Source organism: Aedes aegypti, chromosome 2 (assembly GCF_002204515.2).
Source record: "Aedes aegypti strain LVP_AGWG chromosome 2, AaegL5.0 Primary Assembly, whole genome shotgun sequence".
In the NCBI taxonomy this organism is placed as follows: domain Eukaryota; kingdom Metazoa; phylum Arthropoda; class Insecta; order Diptera; family Culicidae; genus Aedes; species Aedes aegypti.
This window is the reverse complement of record NC_035108.1, coordinates 272,397,953-272,424,133: the sequence shown is the minus strand read 5'-3', so window position 1 is coordinate 272,424,133 and position 26,181 is coordinate 272,397,953. Positions and strand designations below refer to the sequence as shown.

Sequence of the window (26,181 nt, the reverse complement as noted above, 5' to 3'; positions counted from 1 at the left end):
TTTGACTGTTAGATGTTTGCATGAATGGGGCCCCCGATAGCCGTAGCGGTAAACGGGCAGCTATTCTGCAAGATCAACTGAGGGTCGTGGGTTTGATTCTAACGGTCGCGGATCTTTTCGAATGGAAATTTTTCTCGTTTCCCCGTTTGCCCAAATGCAAAAATGGGCAATTGGCAAAGGAGGATCTCAGTTAATAACTACGGAAGTGAACATAAAAACACTAAGTCCACGCCCATTTTATACAATTCATTTTTTTACAATTTGAGCATCAAGTCAAGCCGAAAAAATGTCGTTTTTAATCGATTTGGCGCACTAATGAATTTTTGTCCTAGATTTGTATGAAGGCTCACCACTGTGCGTGGATCAACCAAAGTTTGTGTTTGTGATTTAAATGGCTATCTGCTGTTTGCTTGCTGCTGCTTGCTTTCAACGGGAATTTGGTAGCACTGCTCGTTTTCGGCCAATTTCGATATTTTGTCACGTTCAGATCGTTAGATTCGGGACCCATTATCTATTCTATCCATCATTGCGGTAATATTGTTTCGATTTCTCGTTCGCTATTGATGATCTTAAACGGCTGGCTTCAACGGGGTACCCGGAACTGGGGTATTGAAAGTTGAAATCTTGAATGGGGTTTCGTGAATGATTTTGACTTCTCGAATGACTTCGATCATTCTCGACACCACTAGTATGCTAATTTGTAATAATGCTTTAGTCGTTGCTATTGATTGAAGCTCGGCGATAGAACCCAAAATTTGTTAAATGACTTTAGCATCTTGTGTTCACTGCTCTAATTCTACTCATACAAACAGTTTAAAACAAAATAGATTGTTTGCATATCCAGGTGTCCATTCATCCGGGAAAATCAGAAAAAAAACGGGAATTACAAATACCTGGGAATTTTGAGAACACACCGGAAAGCATTAGATTACCGGTTTGTTCCAATTTCTATTGGAGAAACTAGATTTTTTTTCTAGGGTGTGTACGACTGACACACGTACTTCGCATTATGACTAACTTTTGGTGAGTTGGTAAACAGGTAGTTAACGATTATGATCCTTGAAATATTGAAGTTCTTAGTGAGATGCTTGTTAGATTTTCCATTTAGATTCATTGCAAATTTTCAATGAGTTTTTAGCTGGAATACTAACGGAAATCGAATTGGTAACTCAGCGTAACAAAAATGAAATTTTTTTGTGTTTCATTAATGTTGATATAAAATTTTATGTAAGATTTATCAAACTTTTTGGTGATCGAATCCACTAAGCATGGAAAATAGGACTTCAGCTTTCATGTAAATATTATTGGTTTGAATAGCACAATTAAACTCAGATTAAATCGACGTTTTCAAAATTGCTTGCCGTCCCAATAAAAAATCTTTCGTTTTTTTATATGGAAAAAATAAAATACTTTTCTGAATCATCGAAATATTATGAAAATATTATGAACTTTGTTAATAAGTATTGTTTACTACATGAAGTTTGAATTCTGACACAAATTAAGCAAATAAATTGCCATACAAGCTAGTTAAACTATATGCAAGTTCACTGAAATCGTCAAATTCTGTATTTTCAACAGCCAAAAATTAAAAAAAAAACTTGACGTGCTATGATATTTGTTTAAACGCAATAAATTCAGCTACCCTAGAATTGAGTAAATAGCGGTATTTTCGTGCTTGACTGTTCCGCAGTGTAATTGATCAGTTTTCTGAAAGTTCTTTCTGATAGATCACTGAAATAGTAATAACTAGATTGGTAATACGGTTTTTAGTGGATACTATAAAAGATCCTTGGCTGATAATGCTTTAAATTCTTAGTAGATTCGTAGAGGTAGGAAGCCAATCCAAACAAATATATATTTTGCATATTTCTTAAGATAACTACTGAAATCCTGGACAGATTCAGTTTAACCCGTTGTCTGGATTACTAGTTTGACTAGCCCTTGATATCCATGGTAAGATTTTGTAAGGATTACTGCAATTTACAGCAAATTCTTTCAATAATCTCCAACAAATTTCTTGGTAAGTTCATTCATAAATTCATTGCAAGACCTTCTATGAATAAATAAATAGCGAGGTCCTTTAGGTACTCTTGTACTTTTTTTGTTATGTTTTTTGATCAAATCTTTGGTGGATTACTTGGGTAATCTTGGAATTATGGCTAAACTTTCAGTCAGTGTCATAGGAGAACAATAACATGTATTTGGAAATATCGTTTCTGTTTATCCTTGGATCCAACATGAGTTTCACCAGAATCAAGACTTTCTCCAAAAAACAGCCATAGACCATGTATAATGCATAATCCCGAATGCATTTTTAGAAGGATGGCTATTGAACTTTTGTGGACAAATAGTCCAAATTTAGACACAGTTATTGTTGGAAATATAGCCATAGAACTGAATTGAGTTTATACACTAGCTTGGTTTAACGACAATTTTTATTGTAAGAAATCCTTGTAAAGCGACAATGTCCAGACTTTCAAACATTTTTTTTTAACTCAGAGTCTCTACTACCTGGAAAACCCATGACAACATGAAATTATGAGGATTTTTTATAAGCCTGAAACAAAAACTGTATTTTTCAAGGAATTACGATAAGAATAAGGGAAATTTCTTTGAGGCAAATAATTCATGATAGAATATATTCTTGACAAATGATTTCCGCGGTAGAAACCCCAGAAAATTTATGCTGCGCCGCTATCAAAGCATTCCTTGAGCTGTTCAGTGAGGGTCTGTTCTGGGTATGAAATTGTATCGGACTTCCCAAGACATGATTGAATTTTATGAATAATATTCGATCAGTAATGGGTTTACATATTTTCATGCACGACTTTTAAAGTTATTCAAAATTTTAAAAACAGGAAATTTGTTTCTGGGATATTTAAACAACTTTCAATCTAAAATATCGAAACAATCAGTATCAGTGCTGGGAATGGTAATAGTAGTAGGCTTGAATTTCGCGAAAATCACGTGGCTCTTCCCAGTACAGTAGTTCAAAAAACGTGTATCTCATGAAGAATAAGTACCCTATGTTGGGTGCATGAATTTTCTAAATCGTTAGTGTCTTCGAAGGCTCTTAATGCAGGAAATGCAGCGGGAAATAGAACATTTTTCTACAGTAATTTTGGGTTGCCCTTAGAAACTGGTGTTTTGCAATTTTCAAGGCTTTTTGCCTACAGCAGCGATGGGCGTGAGTTACACTGGCTTCGCTGACTGTGATTGGCTTTGCTTGGCTACTGTAGAGTGAATGTCAGAATTTTTCCCAACCGTGATCAGTATATCATTTTTAGGGCTGGTAGCAGGTCTCTATTTCAATGCAAGTCTCTAAAAAGTCTTTATTTCTTCTTATGAAAGGTCTCCAAAGTCTTTATTTTTACATAAATGGTCTGTAAAGTCTCTTTTTCCATATCTTTGCTTGCAGTGAATTCTGATGCGCAATTATGCAGGCTTCAGAAAAAACCGTCAGAGGCTGTTACGAGACTTTTCAACTAATTATTTAAAAATTTCATCTCAGAATTCTCGGAAAAGCTTCAGGAATTATCCTACTGGTTTCTCCAGAGATTTCATCTGGAACACTTTCAGGGACTCCTATAGGGATCTCTCCGGAAATTATTCTACCAATTCCAGCGATTTTTCATACAATATCTTAAGGACTTTCTCCAGGAAATTCACAAGCACTTCAATGTTATTATCTCCAGTAATTTTCTCAGGGATTGCTTTAATTTTTTACAAACACTATTTAAGGATTTCCTCCAGATATTTTTCCACTAATCCTTCAACCGAATTTTCCAGTTCTTACTCTAACTAAGAGATCTCCCAAAGATTGTTACATATTGTTTCCAAGAATTGAAGGTTAATTCCCAAACTTTTGAAAAAAAAAATCCAGAAACCCGACAGAGAATTTGTATGTCAGTTACCGCGAATAAGTAACTCAAAATAGTTTCTCCAAAAAATCTGTTCAGAGCTTTTTGAAAAAAATATCTCAAATTCGACCCTGCGTTTCAACATGGAGTTCTTCTAGATTTTTTTCCTATGAATTTCTACATAATTTAATCGAGGAATTGCAACTGCAGTTGTTCCAAACCTTTTTCAAAAACATCCCATGAAGTCTTCAAATGCTTAGTGACGGTTCTATACTAATTACAACGCAGCATTTTTCCAGAAAATCCTCCTACACATTTTTCAAAAGATTCTGTCCGATGTTTTAAAGGAGTTCGTTCAGAAAATGCTGCAAGATATTACTCAGAGTTTTGACTGGTTCGTTTTTTTTTAATCATCCTTACAATTTATCAAGAAAATTTTCTAAAATTTCCCCAAGGGTCTAGAGCAGGCCTGCCCAACCTTTTTGAACCGCGGGCCAAAAAGCGAAAAAAAAAATGTGTGGCGGGTCACATTTTTGGATGCTCAAATATTTACATGAAGTCTGACAAAGTCAGTAAACGAAACTCATAACATCTGACAAAAATTAGTGAATGAAATCAATTTCATATGGAGACTTCGAAAAACAGATTAAAACTTCCTGCTAGATATTGTAGAAGTGCCTTTCAAAATCATGAAATATATATGGTATATAAGCATATTTTGAAGAATCTACTCCAGAAATTTAAAAACCTGTGAGAATAATGCCCAGGATTTTATAAAATGCTCCGAATTCTACCAGAACCCGACCTAGTATTATCAGAATGACTAAGAACATTTTAAAACCCTGAACAAGCTTTACGAAAAATCTTGGTTGGAATTTTCAGAATTTTACACGAATCGTGTCTAGGATTCCTTTAGAATCTCGCTCAATAATTATTCCGGAATCCTTTCTTGAAAACTTTGTGAATACTTACCAGTATTTCAAAAGAAACCTGCTCAAAACTCTATTATTTTTTCGTTTAAGATTCTGTCAAAATCTTACATTGGTAACCTTTCCCAGGATTTTAGAAAATTACGTATTGAATCACGCATAGGTGTTAGTAAAATTTACTTCCAATGTTCTGTGACAATTTAAACGCGCAGCTATTCAGCAAGACCAAGCTGAGGGTCGTGGGTTCGAATCCCACCGGTCGAGGATCTTTTCGGGTTGGAAATTTTTTCGACTTCCCTGGGCATAGAGTATCTTCGTACCTGCCAAACGATATACGAATGCAACAATGGTCAATTGGCAAAGAAATCTCTCAGTTGATAACTGTGAAAGTGCTCATAAGAACACTAAGCTGAGAAGCAGGCTCTGTTCCAGTTGAACGTAACGCCAGAAAGAAGAAGAAGAAGATGTTTGAAAATTTAGCCTTTTGGCAATTTAATTAGTTATGTTCAGGCTTCATTCATTGAATGTGAAACATTTGTGTTGTAATCGCAATAATATTAATCTGATATTTGTTTTATTTTCTCATAATGAACCTCAAATCATTATTTCTAGTCAGATTCCCACGTAGAACAAATTTTAACTTGAATCAAAACTGCAATCGACAGCGCTTAAATCTGGCTGCAAAATATCCAGACTTTAAATTAAAAACTAAAATAATTGATAAAATCTTAAATTTTTTTAAAGGTTTCAAAAAATAAACAATATAAACAATTACCGACCTAACTAAACTAAATTGTAAATTAAAACGTTAGACTAGGTATGTTCTAACTTCGGATTGGTAGAAAAACTAACGGGCTAAATATGAGAAGAACCTTCGAACCCTCCGCGGGCCGCACAAAATGCGGTCGCGGGCCGGATGTTAACTCTAGACTTTTTCTAGTGACTCTTATTCATCAAGGGTCATTTAAAAACTTACACAAGTTTCATAAGAGGCTACTTTAAAATTTGCCATAGAATTATTTTTTTAACATTTTCTCAATTTCTGAAAAAAATCATTCACATTTCCATGGAGAAGTGCATGGAAAAATTTCTGAATGAATACTTAGACATTCTTCAAAGACTTCTTTGAGAAATTTTGAAGAATTACTGCAGGAATTCCTAAAGAAATCTCTGAGTAATTCCTGGAGATGTCCTTAGAAAACTCCTATTCAAAGTCTTAAGGATATTCTGAAGGACAATTTTTAAAAAATCCCTGGAGACATCTTTGGAGAAACTCTGGTTGAATTTTCGATGAATTTCTAAACGAAAGGCTTGGAGGTACCCTAGGAACATCGCAGGAGGAATAACAGGATAAATTCCTGGAGGATTAGGGCTTTCTTGAAAATATCTGAAAGAATCTTCAAATAAATTCCTGATAATTTCTGAATTCATTTTCTGTGGTTATACTTGGCAAAAACCAGGTTGTGTTCTAGAGATGTAAAAATCATAAAACCTTGATAAATTCTCTAGGAAAATTCTCGAAGGGATTCCATGGGAAATGCTCACTAAATGAACTACTGAAGAAATGTAAGAGATGAGCTAGCCTCGGGCTGCAAATCTCTCAAATAAAGAAAATCTATCCATCTATCCTAACATGAGGAAATCTTCGGAGTAATATCTGAATCTTTGGGCAAATACCTGAAATAATTTCTGATGAAATTCCTTGAGAAAATAATTGATTCCAAAGAAATTTTTACTTTTCTTAAGCGGAACGGCATACCTAGCTCAAGGAACAAAATAGCAAATTTTCACGGAATTCGGTGACCACTAGATCGGTTTTTCATGGAATGGCTGTATTCTATTATCTCTTTTTAAGGAAAAGGTCTCTAAAGTTTATATTTTCAAGGCACTCACTTGGCTACTAGCCCAGCAATTTAGAAAATTTGAACGAATGAAATGCATACAATTTATTATATCAAAAAATACAACATTCAAATGTTGTACAGGTCGGACTCGATTATACAAGTGTTCGATTATCCGGACAAAAATGAATTAATCATCCTGGGATTTAGATGTATTATTTTATTTTTATTTACTTAGATGGGAATAAACCTATTTGAATATGTAGCAAATCACTTTTATAACACTAACACCATTCAATGAAGTGATTAGACAAACAATTACAATTTTATGGTGCAATTTAGAAAACCGCGGTAAACATACATTTTATTGTAAAATATGGTCACAAGAGTAAGTCATTTTTTTTCCTTTTTTTCGTTTATTTAGTTGTCTTAAGTATCAGAACGGCCCACGGATACCATTTAAGGTTTCTTCTCTGAACGCGGGCTAAAAATGAATAGATTATCTGTTTTCGAACGAGTACGCAGTAATCAACATATTCTAAGAATGAAGGATACTGATGTACTTGAAAGCTCCGTTCAGTTCACAATGATGATCAGAGCTCTTACAAACGATATAAAAATGATTAAGTCTCCTTACCAAGTACAATTCAGTTAAATAAAACATAAGCTTTGTATTGTTTCATCTTGAAATAGCTTTGACTTGAATTTTATCCGAAATTAGAGTAATTTGTTGAACATGGAATTATTTTGTAAAACCTGAAAATAACCTGCAAACATCAGGGAATTTCATTTCTGTAAACGAGTAAATACTGAAATGTTGAATGACGTAAATTAGAAGAAATACGTGTAGAAAACGTTTGAATGAAGTTCCTGTAATGTTATACCTACTTGAAAAAAAAAAAAACGGTAAAGCGTAATGGCTCTCTCTTTAGTAGACAGCAAAAGCTTTCAAAAAAATTCGCCAAATTTAGAAGCTGATGGTGTAGCTTGAGCTTGAGCTTGAGCTTGAGCTTGATTGGCCGCCCGTGGATGCTACTCCAGTATCGCCAGATCAGCTGCACTTACACAAGGAACCAACCGAATGATTGCTTGGGACTAACAGGCATCCTCAGTGTATAAGTGCTGGTGATCTTCTATTTTTAGCGACAATGGTGCCTGCCACGTCAGAATGCAGACCAATGTGGGGAAAGGGGGAGGAATTGATGATGCATTGAACTGACTCCCACGTAGACCGTATATTCCACTGCATCCACGTCAGTTCATGCGGGAGTGTATGGATTGGGGGAAAGGTATGGCAGAGAGGTTTGCTTTTGTGGTTAGCAGACTGCCTATGTATCAGGCGTAAGGAAAGGCATGCGCGTGGAAGAATGGAAGCGTTAGGGAAACGGTTTTCTTGTCCGTCTCTGGTTCTAGCGTTTGCTATGAACGAATAGTTTGAGTGTGGATAGATTTAGAATGGAAGATAGAAGCAAGTGAGAGATATACAACTACAAAGTACGAGGAAAGGGACGGGCCTGGGATTGAAACCCATGACCTTCTGCTTATGAAGCAGAAGCGGTAGCCATCAGACCACCAACCCCGTCAACCCCCCCAAATTTAGAAGCTGATGGTTGTAGCAAGTAAAGTTTTGAAAAAAAAAAAATCCCTGTTTTAAAATGCATTTAATAAATGCTACTGCAGTGTGCTGTTCGTTAGCCCAATTCTCGTGTAACTTTTCAAAAGGACCTGAGTAACAATGAGGAGATTCACTCCTCTTTCGCGCTCTTTCAGTTATAACAGTGCAATGCTAAAGCTTTCGGGAAGTTTTTTCACTAAAAGTCAAAAGACAATATCCTTGGCTAGTGTTTCAACATCAAAAAACACAACAGAAGACATTATTGTGGCTCAGTTATTACTTAAAGAGAAATTAAACCAAGAGAGTCTCTTAATGTAAGATAGTTACTTTTGAAAAAGTTACACGAGAAATTGGTTGTGTCTAGTTTTTACTCGGTGCTTTGGGATCCAAATTGGGCGTCAAACCTGATCTGCAATCTCAAAAATTCATAATAAAAAAAAAAACATAACGATGCTGACGTCATGTTGTCTGACGCACCAGTGTCCCTTTCCGGTTCCCAGAACCCAAATGATGAACGGTCGGCCATACCATTCTAGGATGCTGCTACCGTCAGGCGCCAATTATACAAAAATTACCAGGCAGATGTTCGATTCATTCAAAATCTTCCGCTGCCTAATCATCCTATTCGAAAAATTATGTGCTGCGATATTATTAATTAAAAAGCGTGTGATTGCTCTGAGGAGTATGATACCACCATGTGCTCGAATCGGAAGTGGAAATTTCCATCGACTGTGTATCACACTCTCGTTCCCATTCCTTTAGCGCTACATTTTGAAAGTGGCAGCCGGAAAAAAACAACGAAAAGACCCCGCCATTCCTTTGATAGCTATCACCATTAAACTGGATTCCTTACATACATATTCGTTCACAGGCAAGGCGAAAAAAAGAACTACAAGCTACGAGACCGCGCCTCAGTCCTCGTTTTGTCCAATAAATTAATTAAAGTAAACACATCACGAGAAGGCAGCAGCCTTCCAGAGTTGTGACTGGCCTTTAGCTGCCAAGAGGACCAAGTAGGAAGTGCGCAGTAGTGCAAAAGCAAAACCCAAGCACCACCAAGCCAAACCATACCAAAAAAAAAGTGATCCAAGAAGTAAAATTCCAATCCAGAAGAGCAGAAGTGTGTTGTTGTTTGCAGAAAGCATGGAAAAAAGTGAAAGGAAGTAAGCAGGCAACAACCAGAAGCAGCAGTACTTCAACTAGGGAACGGAATCAACGGAATGCATCCAGCAACGGTACAGGAGAAAAGTTGAAAACAAGTCGTTTCAGTTTCAAGTTTCCAAGTGGCATTTCATAAGAAGCTGGTTAGGAGCAGCTTGTTGCAACCGGGTGTACACTTCCATGCATGTGTCTCTCAGTGGGAAGAAAGGTTTTCTTTAGTAATTCATGAGAGTGTTGAAAAACGCACTTGTTTTTTTCGGAGACACTGAGAGAAATAATGGACTTAAGTCGGAACAGAGCCCCCGAAAGTGGTTTGAAGAGCAAAAGGCGAAAGACACCGACGAATTTCGGTCTGCACTGTGGCGATAATTGAAGGTAACGTCCACCTATCGGACGCTTTAGTGGCTTACCCCCAGGTGGTGATTTCTTTTAGTGAGCCGTTTCATCGAAGAAAAAAAAACGAGAAAAAAGTGCGTCGTAGTGCGTTGGCATTCGAAGTTGCCCGCTGTTGGGTTGCGTAAGGTTGAAGACTTCGGGCGGTACCGACGCCGCCACCGCAGCAAAAGTGAAAATCCAATTTTATTGCCCCCAGGAAGAAGTCGGAGAAAAACGAGAAGAAAAGTTCAACGAAGCAACAAAATATCGGCACAGTGTCCCTGCGTTGAAACTGAAAACGGAAAATAGTTACAGCCAGCATTTGCCTCCCCCTAGATTACTGTAGTGTGTTTCTATCGCCAGAAGCCCAGAAGAAGGTGAAGAAAGCCCGTGAGTGCGGTTACGTGTTCCATGTTAATAAATTGGAAATTGATTAGTGGCAGTAGTGGCAGCAGTAGCAGCAACCTATTCAGGTGCCAATACTGAAGTGATCCTAATCGCTGTGCGCCGAGCGGTAGTAAAAAAACCTCCTAAGTCTTCGGTGTTGTTCAGCAGTGTTGTGCGATTAGGACCAATCCGAAGGATTGTTGAGGCAGTAAAATTCTACCATCGAGGGACCACTGCCGGTGGTGTGTGCTGTTACTGAAATTGGCAGCAGCGGCAGCAGAGCCTCGTTGTGAGGCTTGACTTTTTTGATCACTCCATTTTGGAATTACGTAAGTTGTAGGGTTGGGTTTTTTGGGTTGTGGGTTGGGAATTGTGTGTATTGTGGGGTGATAAATTAGATTATTCTAGTGGGAATCTTCCGCAAAACAGCAATTAGTTTGGGATGGATATTTTAAGTCCTACATAAAACATCGTAAATAATGCGTGTAATTCGATTATCAGCAGTAAAACAATGCCATGTATTAGTAAATCTGGTCTTCAGAGAGTACATGAGAATAAATCTTGAGTGCTTAGGAATCCCCATTAGATTCACTAGTTGTTTATAAAACAGCAATAATTATTCTTTCCTATCAGAAACAGAGCAAATTTAAAACTGTTTTGATAGACTCTCGCTGTAGATATATAGGATTTCTACTGACTCTCGCGTGACTTTTCAGTAATACCTAACTAACAATTGAGAGATTTTCTCCTCTCTTGCTCTCTTTCGATTATAACATTGCCATACTGAAGCTTTTGGGAAAGTTATTCACTATAGATCATGCCTGCCCAAACTTTTTTAAAACCGCGGGCCAAATCGCAAGAATAAGTTTGTGTCGCGGGCCACATTTTAAAACGCACAAATATTCCTTTGCGATCTGACGAAAGTTAGTAAATGAAGTTCATAAAACCCGACGAAATTCAGTGAATGGAGTAAATTTCATTTGAAGAAATCGATAAAAAGATAATTGTGGACATTGTGAGAGTCCCTTTCAAAATTATATAATAATCTAATCCAGAATATTTTGAAGAATCTACCCAAGAAATTTTTGATCCTGTGAGAATAATATCTGGGATTGTTTTTTTGAACCTCACTCCAAATTCTGTCAGAATCCGACCTAATATTATTAGCATAAGCAGAAGTGTGCTAAAATTCCGATCAAGCTTTTACGAAAATTTTGAACAAAATGTCCAAGATTTTACAACTTTCGTGCCTTGGTTTCCTTCAGAATCTTACTCAATAATCATTTTGAAATGCTATCTATAAATATTTGAAAATGCCTAAAATTATTTCAAAATTAACCTGCTCATAATTTTATTATAAATTCGTTTAGTTTTCTTGCAAAATGTTCTATGTATTAAATTCGTTGAAAATTCTGGTTATAGAATCCTGGTAAACATTCTGTGAGAATTTTGTCAATGTTATCCGTGAAAGTCGTGTCCAGAATTCTTAAAAAATCCTGTTCAAGATTTTGAAAAAAATCCTGCCTTTCTTATAATCCCGTCAAGGATCAAATGTTCAAGGACAAATGAATGAATGTCGAAAGAAGCCATGGTAGAAACATTGTTTAACACTCATAACTTTAGATTTATAATTTGAATAAATTTAGTATCTAAGAAGGTTTATAAACAAAACAATATAAATAATTACTATACCAAAATATTAGGTTGAAACTAAATTAAAAATTAATTAGGTTTAGTATGTTCTCATTTCGGGTTGGTAGAATATTCAACGGGCCAATGGGAAGAATCTTCGAACCTTCCGCGGGCCGCACAAAATGAGGTCGCGGGTCGAATGCGGCCCGCGGGCCGTACGTTGGGCAGCCCTGCTATTGATCGAAAGACAATGTCCTTGCTTCCGGCTTGCTTCCGTTCTAGGAATATTGGTCCCGCGGTCCATTATCTAAATTTACCAAGAAATTGAAAATTTTAGTCAATGGTAGATTGCAAAAGTGTGTTATATGCAGCATGCAGGAAACAAAATGGACATAACCCAAAATTTCTTAATGTTCATGATTTTTTATAACAAAATGCGTGGAACTAGGCGCACTGATATAGATCACTGTATGGTAATCGAGCAAAAGTGAATTTAAACGAAGATTGTGCACCTTGAACTTTTTTCCAATTTCTCATCGTAATAGGCTGTTTTTCATCATGCCAATCTTTCATGAAACGGCCTACTTGCCTGCTCCAAATTATGCGATGAGATAATAGTCATTACGCAACTGAAATCAGTTACGCAACGACTATTACGCAACGTTTTGTTCATTACGCAACTGTTTTGACTTGCGAAAATATAATAGTTCGAGATTATGGATGTCGACGTACTTTTCTAATCTTCTACCAATAATTACTAATATCGCGAGACAAAAATTCAAAACTAGTTTTTAAATTAGAATCGTACTTTCCCCTTATTTATGGATCGCATCACCAGTCATAGGTGTTTCCCAGATCATTTTCCTTCATCACTAATAAACACCTTTCCTATGATGATTGTGGAGATGCAGAGGGATTCTCGGTCTCTAGAATCAACTATCATTACACACTAACATTCCTTCCCCATCCCAACTGACTGTAAGGTCTTGGCCGGCGCCCTTGTAGATCAATTATATAAGAGGTGCCAAAATGTGCACTTCGAAACAAAGCGGAAATTCTCATCTATAATTAATTTTGATCGAAGTGCAATTCTTACCAGTTCCGATTGATCACGGAGTAGTCACCATTGACAACTTGTGATATAGTATTTTTTGACGAGATCATACACCATGAGAACGATGAAATAACAAATTGAGATGGTTATTTTTCATTCACAATCGCGACATATTGCAAGCCATCATTCCACCTCTAAAATTTAATTAAAAAACACACTTCATATGGAAACCTACCCGATCGAATAACTTTCCCACAATCCTGGAGAACCACATCTTAAGTAAACGCGTGAAACCATTCATTATGATGGCTAACATCGCCGTTCATCCGTTTTCCGAGAAATCGCGTCTCCAAATTTGTGCCGGGCGCGACAATCATCTACGCTGGTGGCGGTTGCGTCGCATTTCGCATTCTATGTTCCGCAAAACGCGGATCGGGGCAAGCAACAAGAAATAAATGCAAAAAATATACATTTCAAGATCAACGGTTCTGCAAACTCCCCTTGACTTCGTTTTTTTGTTGTTGTTGTATAGTAAGCTATCTTCACCTCAAAAAAAAAAAAGAGGAAAAATGACGATGCGGAAGATCTACGGCCAAAAAGACGACCACGACGACTGGAAAAGGAACCCAAATCGGAAAACGTTTCCACTATGGGCAGTTTCCATGTAAATAAAATATTAACAAAAAATGTTGTTTTTGAAAAAACAAGTGGAGTCGAGTCATACTTTTTAATAGGATCTTTATTGAAATAATGAGATTTGTAACTAATGGTGCATATTGGCCACTTGTGCGATTAACGTTGCAAAATATTTTACATTCTCATCATTTTAAGTATTTACTGTATCAGTTTGAGCTATGTGTGAATTATTTAAATAATGTAGTATTTCATTTGAAAAATACCTTGAGTTTTCATTAAATTCTTTTTCTTTCTTCTTTTTCTTCTTATTCTAAAGCTAGATTAGAATACTATGTCAACGAATCTACAAAAAATCTTGTTCTGATGTTCCAAATATCATAATGCAAGTATTCTCTATAGAATGAAAAATCTATAGGAACAATTTTTTTTTTCGATTTTTAGCCACCTGGTCACCCTTAGTGGCATCGCTCGGCAATTAGAAGAAAATAATTCATTTCGAGCGGAACGCAATCGATCCCTCTTCGATTTTTCGAGCCGACCAGGGACCGGAAACCGACCGGTGCGAATGAAAATTCAATCTATTTAATTAGCGGACCATTGACATCCCCTTCACCGCTTTGGTACTGCAGTAAGCCGTACTATCTATCCGTCAACCATGCGAATCGCGTCTGATAAATTTGATAATTGGTCCTCGATTGCTTCAAGGATTGTTGAGTTGGGTGCTTGGAAGCACTTGGTTGGGTAACCAGCAATAACACGGCGGCAATGTGGTGAACCCTTCTCAAACATCAGCTTATTTCGACTGGTCTACTCATTTGTCGGGTTTAGCAGACGAATTTCGACTTTCGAAAGTTTGCCCATTATGTACACAGAAAAAATAAACTGTAATATCACGTTATTTTCGTGATTATTGCGTAAAATTACATTCAAATTGTGGTAATGACACTATAAAACGACATGACTAATCGATTTTCGTCACTTCGTCCATTTTTTTTTACAACAATTCGAGTGCAATTCTACGCAATATTTTTTGTTGTGTAGTGATGGAACATGTGAGGTCGTTAAGGCTCGCCAATGCATTTTTTTCTCTCCCTCAAGTAAGTTTGTACCGCGAAAACATAGAGAACCCTGAAAGCGGGTTTGAGAGCTTCAAAACTTCGCGACGGACCCATATTTTGATTTATGCACATAGCGATCTCATCCGCCTTGGTCGCGCTGTTTAATATCTAGTTCATTCGTCTGGGATTTTTTATTTGTCTACCTGCAACCTTTTTTTTGCCGTTGTCTATTCGTAAGGATCCGTATATTATTATTTTTTATTCGCAGATCACTTTGAATAGAGTAGAGCAAATATCTAGGATCGGATCGATAGACAATATGAAAAACGTTGTCGTAGTCAAACAACTTTTTTTTCATATTCGAAGTGAAGGTGAACTGTGCCAGTTTCTCGTGATTTCTTAAGCAGAAATAATGATTTAATTAGGCATTAGCATGAAAATGCTATTTAGTCCCTTCTTCTTCTCTCTGGCGTTACATCCTAACTGGATCAGAGCCTGCTCCTCAGCATAGGGTTTTCTTATGAGCACTTCCAGAGTTATTGACTGAGCGCTTTCTTTGCCAATTGACCATTTTTGCATTTGTATATCGTATGGCAGGTACGAAAATACTCTATGCCAAGGGAAGTCGAGTCCCCTGCGATTTTTTTTCTCGATCGGTGGGATTTGAACCCACCAGCTTGGTTTTGCTGAACTACTACATTGAAATAAATTGAAACCATAATTCAGATATTAAATTTGAATGTTCAGTATGAAGCTGTACTCAGCTGTATGAAGTATGAAAATCATATGAAGTTCTGACAAACTTATTGGATATACCCAAAAAAGACCTTATAGAATAGTGATTTTTGATTTTTATATATGTAAGGTTTTATTGTTGCTGTCTTGTCGTTAACGTGTTGAACTAAGGATTTCAAATTTCAGTCCACGACTGCGCTTATGTTTCGGATGCATTCAAGTGTTTATTGTATTGCTGCTTCCACCTTTCGATCATATCATGGCATGACATCCACACTTTGATTTGATTATTTTTAACCTATTTTTGCATACGATACTGCATTTTTTTCTCGCATAAACGAAATTTATTGTCCACAGAGAAAAATAAATATTGACCTGAAAAAAATAACTTTGTCAGAGCAGGAACTGTTCAAAACAGAATTTGTCCTTCAAAAATCTCATTCAAGTGCTGATTACGAGCGACCTTGACGGCTTTGCTTGACTTCAGATCAACGCCGATGCCTCAAATTTTTCTCGCCCCCTCCCACTACACCACTCATAAATCAAACACCCCGCAACCGTTCGTTTTTCAACCGCGTGACCTCGCGCGGACTCATCGGTGAACTTCCCACGCAAAATCTGATTTTGGTAACAAAACTTTCCCAGAAGTAAACAAACCTCGTCTGTTAACGCGCAAATCCCCCTCCCCTCTCCCCTCCCCCCCTTTCTAACGCCCAAGTCACTGGATGTTTAGGAAAGTCCGAGAAGCTAGAGCAGCGAAATGCGCCCACACACTTTGTTTTTCTTTGCTAGTGACTCACGTCACGCGTCCCTCCGCGTCATTCCACAATCCTCAAAAAAAAAAGTGCTACAAACAGTCAGTGATATCATCGATGCAGCATTCTCACTCACTTAGCTACTAGCAATAGAGGTGGGTTGCTAACATGATGTGAGACAAACAAGCGATGCTGGCTGCTGCCGTTAATCCACACCGAATCCCTCTTTGAGTCTGATCCATTTCAAGATGCGCGCAAATTGGATTCTGTATCGCAGGGGTGGTAGCGACTCTTTAAAACAGCAATTTTAGAGACCTCATGCTTGAAAAAAAAGAGACAACAAGAAACAAAAAGGGACCGAACAAGAACGAAAAACACAAAAAGAGAACAAACAGAAATGAGGAGATTATAATCCCTCAGAAAATCCAATTATTTCTCTAAGGATATTTTAAGGCAGGGTTTCCCAACCGGTGGTCCGCCCGCGGACCCCTAAGGGCCGTGACGAGTTCTCAGGGGGTCCGCAAAGCTGTTGAGAGTGAGTGTCGTTTCTCCTGATTAATGAATAAAAGTGAGGAATCTTTTATCCAACTAGTTTTCAAGAGAATATTTACCAAGTAGCAATTGTTTGATATGTGAAGTATATTTATACTGAAACCTTTTTTGTTTATTTCAACTGTGAAATTCAGGGTAATACCTTTAGTGTCATCCTGACAGTTGAGGATTGCAAGTCAGTTATTATTACTCAATGCACATTCATTCTAATCCTACCCAGTGTGACCTTGACAATTAAAAACTACATATGGAATTCCTGGAATATTTGCTGCTTAATCCTAGTAAATTTTGTAGAGTACAGTAGACTGACGAGATCCAAGGTTTTCTGAGAATACCTGACGATTTTTTTTGATAATTCTCCCAACGACAGATAGTTGGCATCTAAGAAACCCATGAAATCTGCAAATAACTACTGGGAATTTTTTTGACGATTTATTAGCGGAATCAGAAATACTTTTTAATTATGATGTCATCGCTTTACTGATAACCAGCCGAGTAGAATTAGGAATGTTTCCATTTGAAGTATTTTATTCTATGTACTCCTATTTCACTTCGACAGGGTTTTTCTCGGAGTTACTGAGCTCATGTTTGGTCATATTGGAAAAATACTAGGTATATTCCTGACTCAATTCTTAGTGGGCTGCTCCAATGGATTACAGCAGATTTCTTGCATTGAAAATTTTGCCGTTAAGATCCGTTGTGCTTCTGACGGTGGTCAACCGCTTGACGACCGGAATATTAAATCATTTTGAGATTTTCGGTATTTCCATACACATCAATTTAAAGAACATCCATCTTTAGGGGTCCGCGTGACGTTTGTAAAGGTTCAAAGGGGGTCGCGGTTCCGAAAAGGTTGAAAACCACTGTCTAACGGAGTTTCTTTTAATCCTCGTGACATTATGATACATACTAATGCTTGTCTGACTGTGTGTGATTCTTAATGATTTTCACCAGAAAATTGAACCCCAAATAATTCAGGCATTTGCCAAAAGTTTCCTGTAGATTTTACTCTGAATATTAAATCAGGAGTTTCTTTTTTTACGGATCAGGAAGTCCGCTTAGGAAGGTGATTTCTCCAAAAATTTCGTTCAAAACATTTTCAAGAATTTAACCTGAAATTACTCCAGAGTTTTCAACAAGATTTTTTCAGAAAAGTAATTTCTCAAGAAATTTCAAATCCTCCTGGAAATCATCTAGTGATTCTTCCATTGACTTTCATAAGATTTTGACCAATGTTTCCATTTAGATCGTCTTCGAAAATTTCACCATCAATTTCTCCAGAGATGCCTCCCCTAATTTCATAGGATTTCCTCCCAGAATTTCTTACAATCAGGATTTTATCTTCAAAAATAACTCTTTGTAGATTTTGTAGATGTTTTCATCGGCTTTTTTCGGTGAAATTAACGTTAAAATTTGGCATTTACCGAACGTTTCGACCTACTTATGGATTCGGTCATAGGGGCCCAGATAGCCGTAGCGGTAAACGCGCAGCTATTCAGCAAGACCAAGCTGAGGGTCGTGGGTTCGAATCTCACCGGTCGAGGATCTTTCCGGGTCGGAGATGTTCTCGACTTCCCAGGGCATAAAGTATCTTCGTACCTGCCACACGGATATACACATGCAAAAATGGTCATTGGCATAGTAAGCACTCAGTTAATAACTGTGGAAGTGCTCATAAGAACACTAAGCTGAGAAGCAGGCTTTGTCTCAGTGGGGACGTAACGCCAGAAAGAAGAAGAAGAAGATGGATTCGGTCATCCTCAGCGGTTCATGCTGAAGAGCAAGTCCTACACCATCATCTACCTGTTTACTTCTGGAAGTAGGTCGAAGCGTTCGGTAAAGGCCAAATTTTAACGTTAATTTCACCGAAAAAAGCCAATGAAAACATTTACAAAATCTCAAAAGCGGTGATGAAACTGACGTAACAATCACAAATAACTCCAGAGTTTCTTTTTTAGTTCTTCAGATATTTCCTCATATTTTTAAATATTTCACAAGGAAGTCCAAAAAAAATCTCAGGAATTATTAAAAGGATATCTACAGGAAATGTTTCAGAAAGTTTTGGAATCATTTCTGAAAAAAAAAACAAGAGACTTGGTCACTTCTTTCGATGCAAGTTTCAAAAAATATTAATATTGAATAAATGATCTAAAAAGTATCTTTTTTAACTAAATAGTATTTCGTAGTTTAAAGACTGTTTAGGTCAAAAAAAGATACTTTTTTTTAATTGGGTTGTTTAGTGATGAAAAATTCACAGTTCTTTGTAGCTTGATCGAAAGAGTACATTTTTCTAAGTGTAACACGATTTTATTTCGCTTCAATATCTTAATTTTGATATAGTAAATGATTAAAAAAGATTTCATTACGTCGACATTTCAATTTACATAATGACAGCTCGTCCCGAAGTAAAATTTGCAAAGGGGTGATTCAAACACAATTCAAATGTGTTTTAAAAATAGTTCCAGGGCACGGAAAATTATGGAACTTTGGATTCTAGCTCAGTTTGTAACGTAGAATCAGAATATGTAAAAAACAGGATACCCCTAAACAAGCCAATTGTAGAAATTTCTGAAGAACTTAGGAAGAATCTTTTCAAAAATAAGAAGATAAAATCCTGACTGTAAGAAATCCTATAAAATTAGTGGAGACATCTCTAGAGAAATTCCTGGTTGAATTTTTGGAGACGTTCTATAGCTGGGTGAGTTTCTCATTATTTTATTTCTTTTATTTTCTATGACTCCTGGTGGTTCTTAGGGTTCCAGAGCAAACTTCAAGCGACTCTAACTCAACTATTCTCCACTATTTTTTTTTACATTCCTCGAGTAACAGATTCAGGAATTCTTCTAGAAATTTCTCTAGAGACTCATTCTGAAATACTTTCAAGGAGTACTCTAGACATCCATCCAGAAATTACTCAGAAGATTTCTTTCATAAATTCGTACATAAATTCAGAATCTGCTCCAGAAAATCCTACGCAAATACTTCCAGTAATTGCCACAAGAATCATTGTGAAACAGATATTATTCCAGGATTTTCTTCAGGGAATTTCCCACCAAGTCTTCCTACAGGAGAAAATCTTTAAAGCTTATTTCCATGGTTCTTGAAGAAATTCATTGAGTATTTTTGCCAGAAAGCTTGATTTGAAAAAAAAAAGTTCAATGGGTTAAGCCGATTTTTTCAGTTATTCTGCCAACCATTTTCTTATGGATTTTCTAATGAATGCATTTGCTAGTCGTCTCAGGAAATGCTCCTGCATTCTTCCAGGAAATCAATTCAATTTTTATTATTTTTTTAAATAATTTTTTCATCATCTCATCTAGCTCATCTAAAAATCTACTGAGACGTCATCCGAAGCTGGAGATTTGTTTCAGAGATCTTTGCGAGAACGCATCACAAATGTCTAAAACTTTTTCAATAAAGATCACTGTATGATTTGTTTTTGAAATACTTTCTAATTTTTTTTCACAGATTTTACTAATAATTTTCAATACACATATCCTTTAGCTGACATCAACTTTTGACGTAGTTGGGGCTCGAAGCTATTCAAAACTGAACCAAATGCAATGTGTCTCGAACAAATGCGCTTCTGTTCACATGAATTTGTCATATTTTGATGAACTGTATCGATTTTGTTTGCAATTGGGCTTTTCTTTTTTCTTTTTTGGAATCCCCCGACTGAGGTTCTGAGGTTACTTATGGGGATATACTTCATTGATTTTTTGGACGAAATTCATGGAGAAATTTTTTAAGAAAGCCTTAATTGTCTCAATCAAAGAATCAATTATTTAAATCCTGAAGAGATCTTAGAAGTAATGCATGAAAAAACTATTACCTACTTTTTCTGGTAAAATTCCTGGAATTATTCATACAGCAATACGTGCAGAGATACTAATGAGTCTTAATAAATAATGAAAATTACCGTGGAGTAATCTGGCCAGATTCTCAGAAAATGTTTTATTAAAATCTTTATTCCTGTCTCTTTTTGGTTCCTATTTTGTCTTTTTATGGTTCTTGTTGGTTTCATTTTGATTTCATTTTTTTTTTGCTATGTTAATTTGTTCTCTTTAGTTTTATTTTCGTTTTTTTTCGTCGTTATAGTAAGGTCTATCAAGTTCCTACTTTTCAGTAACTCAGTCGCGACCAGACCTGGTGCTAGAAAAAAAACGAACGTAAGCTCTGCTGAAACTGAATTTTCGACAAAATTCTGTAAGGATCTTTGGAAGAACCTCTGGATTCTTGAAGAAGGCTTGCAGGGTTTAATATGCTGAATATTAAGATAATTATTGTAGAAATATTGAATCGAATCCCTGGAAAATGTTTTGTAAGATTTTTTATGGAAAAATTCTCGAAAAACATTGGTTATGAATTATGATCCTATGAAAAATATTGTTAGAATGCTCGGAGGAATTACTGGAATCATTACTGAATACGTTGTGAAGCCTTACACACCAAATTTTCCATCTATCTTCCAGCAATTTCGTTTGCTGAAACCAATTCAGCAATACACCATTTTACTGATATTCAGCACTTATGAAATTGTTTACTGGAATTCAGCAATCTAACTTGCTGGATACTTGTCAATACCGTCGGGATTGCTGATTTTCAGTAATTTAAATGACATATGATTGATGACCAGCAATCGATTTGAAATTTTGCCGTAAACATAATTACTGAACTTGCATCAGCAATTGTTTTATTTGCTGAAAACCAGCAAACAGTATTACTTGTCAATCGATAAACTTAGAACTAAACGAGAAAAACTATCCTGTTCGTTTCATGGGCCTAGCTGGCATGAAGTTTCAAAGAAAATTTAACCAACCAGCACCTTTTTAACATCCTTTGGAGTATTGTATTTGGTATGTAAAATATTCACTAAAATAATAAAATAAAAGTATTGTATTACTTAAGTGTTTATTTCTAGGATAGCAACAAGACCGGAATGGTAGACGGTACTTTGCCTACCTATAGCCCAAGAAACATTTGCCTATTTTATAATCATTTATTAGGCAATTTTTCACAACTACATACTGAATAGTTGCTTTATTATATTACTTTGCAGCTGCTACGCACACATTGTTCAAGCAAATCTGGCGAAATTATTAAGCTTCTTATCATTTGGTGACTGTAATCATATATTGTAATGATGTTTATTCAGGTTTCACTTTGCTTAATAAGGATTGATGATTTAACAACGCTAGTTTAACAAACTACATTATTGCAGTTTAATTCAGCATCACGTTTAACAACATTTTAATTATTTCCAAGTGAAGCCTTTGTTCAGGCGTTGTTCACACACATTTGGAGAAGTTATAAAGCGTATCGTTGTATATTGACTTTATTCTACAACTTCAAATTCGCTTTATAAGCATTCATCTCAGCTTTTATTCAACAGCCACAAAATTGATTGAAAACAAATAAATGATTAAAAATAGCTAACCTGCATACATCAGATGCAGTGTATACCTTTACCATGAATTAATAACCACACTTTTAATAATTACCTGAATACTGGATTCAAACTCGAGACCTTCCCATCGTCAGCGGTATTACCTTGCCATCTGCGCCATCCTTGAATTCACATATCAGCCTTCCAGTGCACAATATAAACCTCTTGTAGCTGATTATTGATCATGCTTGAGCTTCTATTCAACAATAACTAATCAACACGTGCTATGCTGATCAACAACTGAATAAGCGCATTACATCTGCTGCTGTTCAGTACTGATGCGAGCTGAACTCAGTCGGCTATTTATAGCGCACAGTGAGAAAATTTATTTCAATGCCGGTCAAAAATAAAGTTTATTCACAAAGTAAAAACAGTCTGAAATGATTAATCGAATTTCATAATAAGTTTTAACTTGTTAAAACTTTAATTGAATTGTTCATGTAACTATACTAAATTCATTTATTAAATGTATAATATTTCTATTAGGTTAATATTTTAATTATGTGTCGTCCTTTTTCCATCTATTAAACATTATACAAATATAAAATATATTTCAATCAATAATCCTATGTCAGAAGACTGATTCAAAATATTTTCTAAACATAATTGAATATTGTATTGAGAAAGCATCAGTTATTATTGTATCCAACATGTTTTTATATATTAGTTAGTTAGTGGCGAATTCGCCAAGGGCGAAAAGCCACTCAAATAAAAATAAATAATAATAATATTAGTAAGTTGAACATTGCAATATATTAGGAAAACAACGCAATTTTTAGATATTTTGTCCATTTTTCAAAAATTTGGCTATGGTGTGACCTCTTTTGTAAAGCTTCTTTGTTGCTGAACAATGTGTTTAGTAATCGTTATTTTGGAATTCTTTGGATGACCTGCTCGGATGATATATCTATGTTGTATTAGGATTTTATAAAATACCTATTCAGCTTTTAATCATGTTCATGTTAAACATGGAAACAGCTGAAGTGCGAAGCAACCAAGACGTTAGTTCGTCTCCTGTACATCTGTTTACACAACTATATTTGTTTGGTGGAATATTGGCTCTTTAATAGAAGGAAAAATGACTTGTTCAACTCATTAGTAAAACAATCTTGACAAGTCGGCAGAGATTCATTGGAGAAGTTTAATAAGTGTTGATTCTACTATTATTCATTCCAATGCAAAATGTTGAACATTGACTTAAATTTGGATCTAAATACCATCTTCTCAGCTCTTTGTAGGGCATTTTTTCAGCTGTCACCATTATTCAACAATAATTAACTATGTATGTTTATTTGCGACACTTGACTGTAAGTTAGGTAATCACTTTCATGTAACTATTGTTGAATTATTATTTATACTTCGATTATCATTAAAAATGTTATGATTAGTAACTTTTTCCGATATCAATAACGTCGCAGATGATGATCACTATACATTTGGAAAATTTAAATTTTGATATTTTTAATCCAATGTGATTCGAACTTTACCCTCGTTGATCCATTACGTCGCTATTACGTCCATTACGTTAATCCATCCATCGCATACACGTCTTGGATTTGATTTGAAAAAACATTTGAAACATTTGAAAATAACATAAAAATACATAATATGTTTAGCTTGAATAAGAGCATACTCATATACTGTTATTCACATTGTTTATAAGTTTTACTAATCATGCTGGTCAACATTTTAAGTATTAGACACTGAAACTTTTGTACGATTTGTTGTTAATCAAATGTTCAATATGCTACTAAAATGATGGCTACAACCTATAGAAGCTTTTAATCAGTCAATTGTTAAACTTCTTATGTGTTGTAGAACAAAAGCTACTATATTTGCATTTTCGGAGGTTTATTCCGCTCTTATTCAAAACACAAACTGCAAGTGGAATAACAGCTTTTTTATAAGCGGAAATTAATTTTATTCAATTAATGATTCAGCTGAAAATTTGTTCAGCAATGGTTGCTGCTATGCAGCTTGTATTAAACACGTAAGTATCTTAAAAGCTACCAATTGTTTCTTGGGAGGTCCTAACCCTTTCCCCAACGGCGCAGAAACATGGTGTTGATGTTTGATTTTGTTAATTAAATCATTATGGCTCGTTACGCGATTGCATTTTTTGTTATTTCAATAAAAATGATAATGAAATGAACAATACCTAAATGTTACACCCCGAGTAACACACATGTTATAATTGTGTATTATCAACTTATATATGACTAGTTTTGGTTATATATCAGTTGATAATACACAATTATAACATGTGTGTTGCTAGGGACCAGCCAGGTGCTGGCAACCCAAAATTGCTAAAAAGAAGCACCCACTAGAATAACAAATAATCAAGTACTGATTAATCAGCAAATTCAAAGCTATATTGCTGGATGGTCAGCAATCCAGCTGTCACCTTGATGAAAATTTGATTTGCTGAAAGAACCAGCAAATTTTGTATTGCTGGATCGATTGCTGAATTTACAGCACAAAAAAAATCAGCAAAAATTTGCTGGTTTACAGCACTAAAAATTTGGTGTGTACATTAAATTTTAAGCATTCATGGAGGTTTTTTTTAAACTACTCGAGAAATTTTTGAAAGAACTAGATGGACAATCCCTGGATGGAATGCTATAGAAATTGCACTTAACGGAGGACTTTTGGTGAAATTATTTAACGAATTCGTGGAAGATTTTATCATAGATTTTCTTGACTGATTACTGAGAGATAACGTAGAAGGATTTTTGAAGAAATCTCTTTGAAAATGGAATAGGGTAATGTACTAATATCCATCGTATTACTTAAGCTTTGATCTGTGAAATCCTGCGATTTTTTCAGTATTGTAGTAAATGATGCTGATACAAACCGATGCCAATCATTTTTCTTCGAAGACGGCTTTCGTGCAATAAGATTTTGATAAATGTTGATCGTTCATTGGAAATAATGCAATATAACTATGACTTACCGTTACTTACAACGCGTTGCCTGTTTTCGTCGTAACCATTTTCATTTCGGTCGTGATAAGTTTTTATTCGTCTCACAACAAACGGCTCACTGTGACACAGTGAGTGGTCAAAATACAACAGTAAGCACAACGTTTAACATTTTTTTACTAGAATCTCTAGAACTACTGGTAGTTCCATTCCTTCAGCATGATGAAAACTATAGATTTTTCAAAATTCTTTGGCGTCATCATAATACAGTCCAAACATATAAGCACAATTCCTTTTGATCAAACAATCATGTCAGCTGCTCACAAAAAAAAAAAACACAATCAAAGCAACGAGTTTCTACGCCAAACATCACGCACACATTGATGCGCACAATTTTTTTTTCTCAGTCCGGACGAATGGGAAACTTTGTTTGTGTTCTCAATTATATGCGGTCGTTGTCGCAAAAAAAAATGAGTTGTAGAAGTTTTACGGCATTTGATTGGAATGAAATCCTTCAGAGAAGATGTACAAAGGTTTTTCATAGTATAAACAAGTGTCCGCTGCAGTAAATCATGTAGAAAGGCAGGAAGAAGTGTGAATCGTAATGTGACATGGCTCAGTCGATCGCTAATTAGATTTTGCTCGGTACGTCTTCGTCCATGCGATTTCGGCGAAAAGGTGCAAAGTAGATAAATGAACTGAAGTTATTTATAGAAAAACGGTAGTTTCATTGTATTTTTTTTGGTGTACAAGTGGACGAACCATACCAGCTTGCACAAAATGACATTTTGGAAGATGAATCGTAGTGAAACATTTAAGTTTGATACGACGAATAACAGCGCTTGCGACGAAGTAGATCGAAACCATAGTAACATCGGCGTTGGAACTCCTAGAGGATTTCTGTAGAACGTTGGAGTGCTCAAAGCTTTTTTGGAGAAAATTCTGAAGAAATTCCTCTAATCATTCCATGAAAAATTGCTGGAGGCATTTCTGTTGAATTCTTGGGAGACCTGGTGGAGAAATGTCTAGTGATTTTTTAGAGCAGTCATTAAACGTATTCCAGTAGAAATCATTAGAGGAGATTCTGAAGCGTTTCCTGGAGGAATATGTGTTGAAATTTAAAAAAAAACTCGTGGAATAATCACGTAAGAGTTCGAAAGATTTTCTACAGCCTTTTGGTTAAAATAGACAGATTGAAACCTTTCATCAAAAACTGGGCTTACT

The 26,181-nt window shown here is 35.8% G+C and overlaps 1 protein-coding gene across 8 annotated transcripts in view; it reads left to right on the top strand.

The window, feature by feature from the left end:
• Positions 1–26,181, top strand: part of LOC5569675 (insulin receptor substrate 1-B) — a 665,066-nt gene that overhangs the window by 113,798 nt on the left and 525,087 nt on the right. Inside the window, exon 2 of one of the 8 annotated variants that reach the window (XM_021845091.1) lies at positions 9,117–10,497. The exons of the other annotated variants lie outside the window; for them this stretch is intronic. The gene's annotated coding sequence lies outside the window, so the exon portion shown is untranslated. The remainder of the gene's footprint in view (positions 1–9,116; positions 10,498–26,181) is intronic. 8 annotated transcript variants of the gene reach the window in all.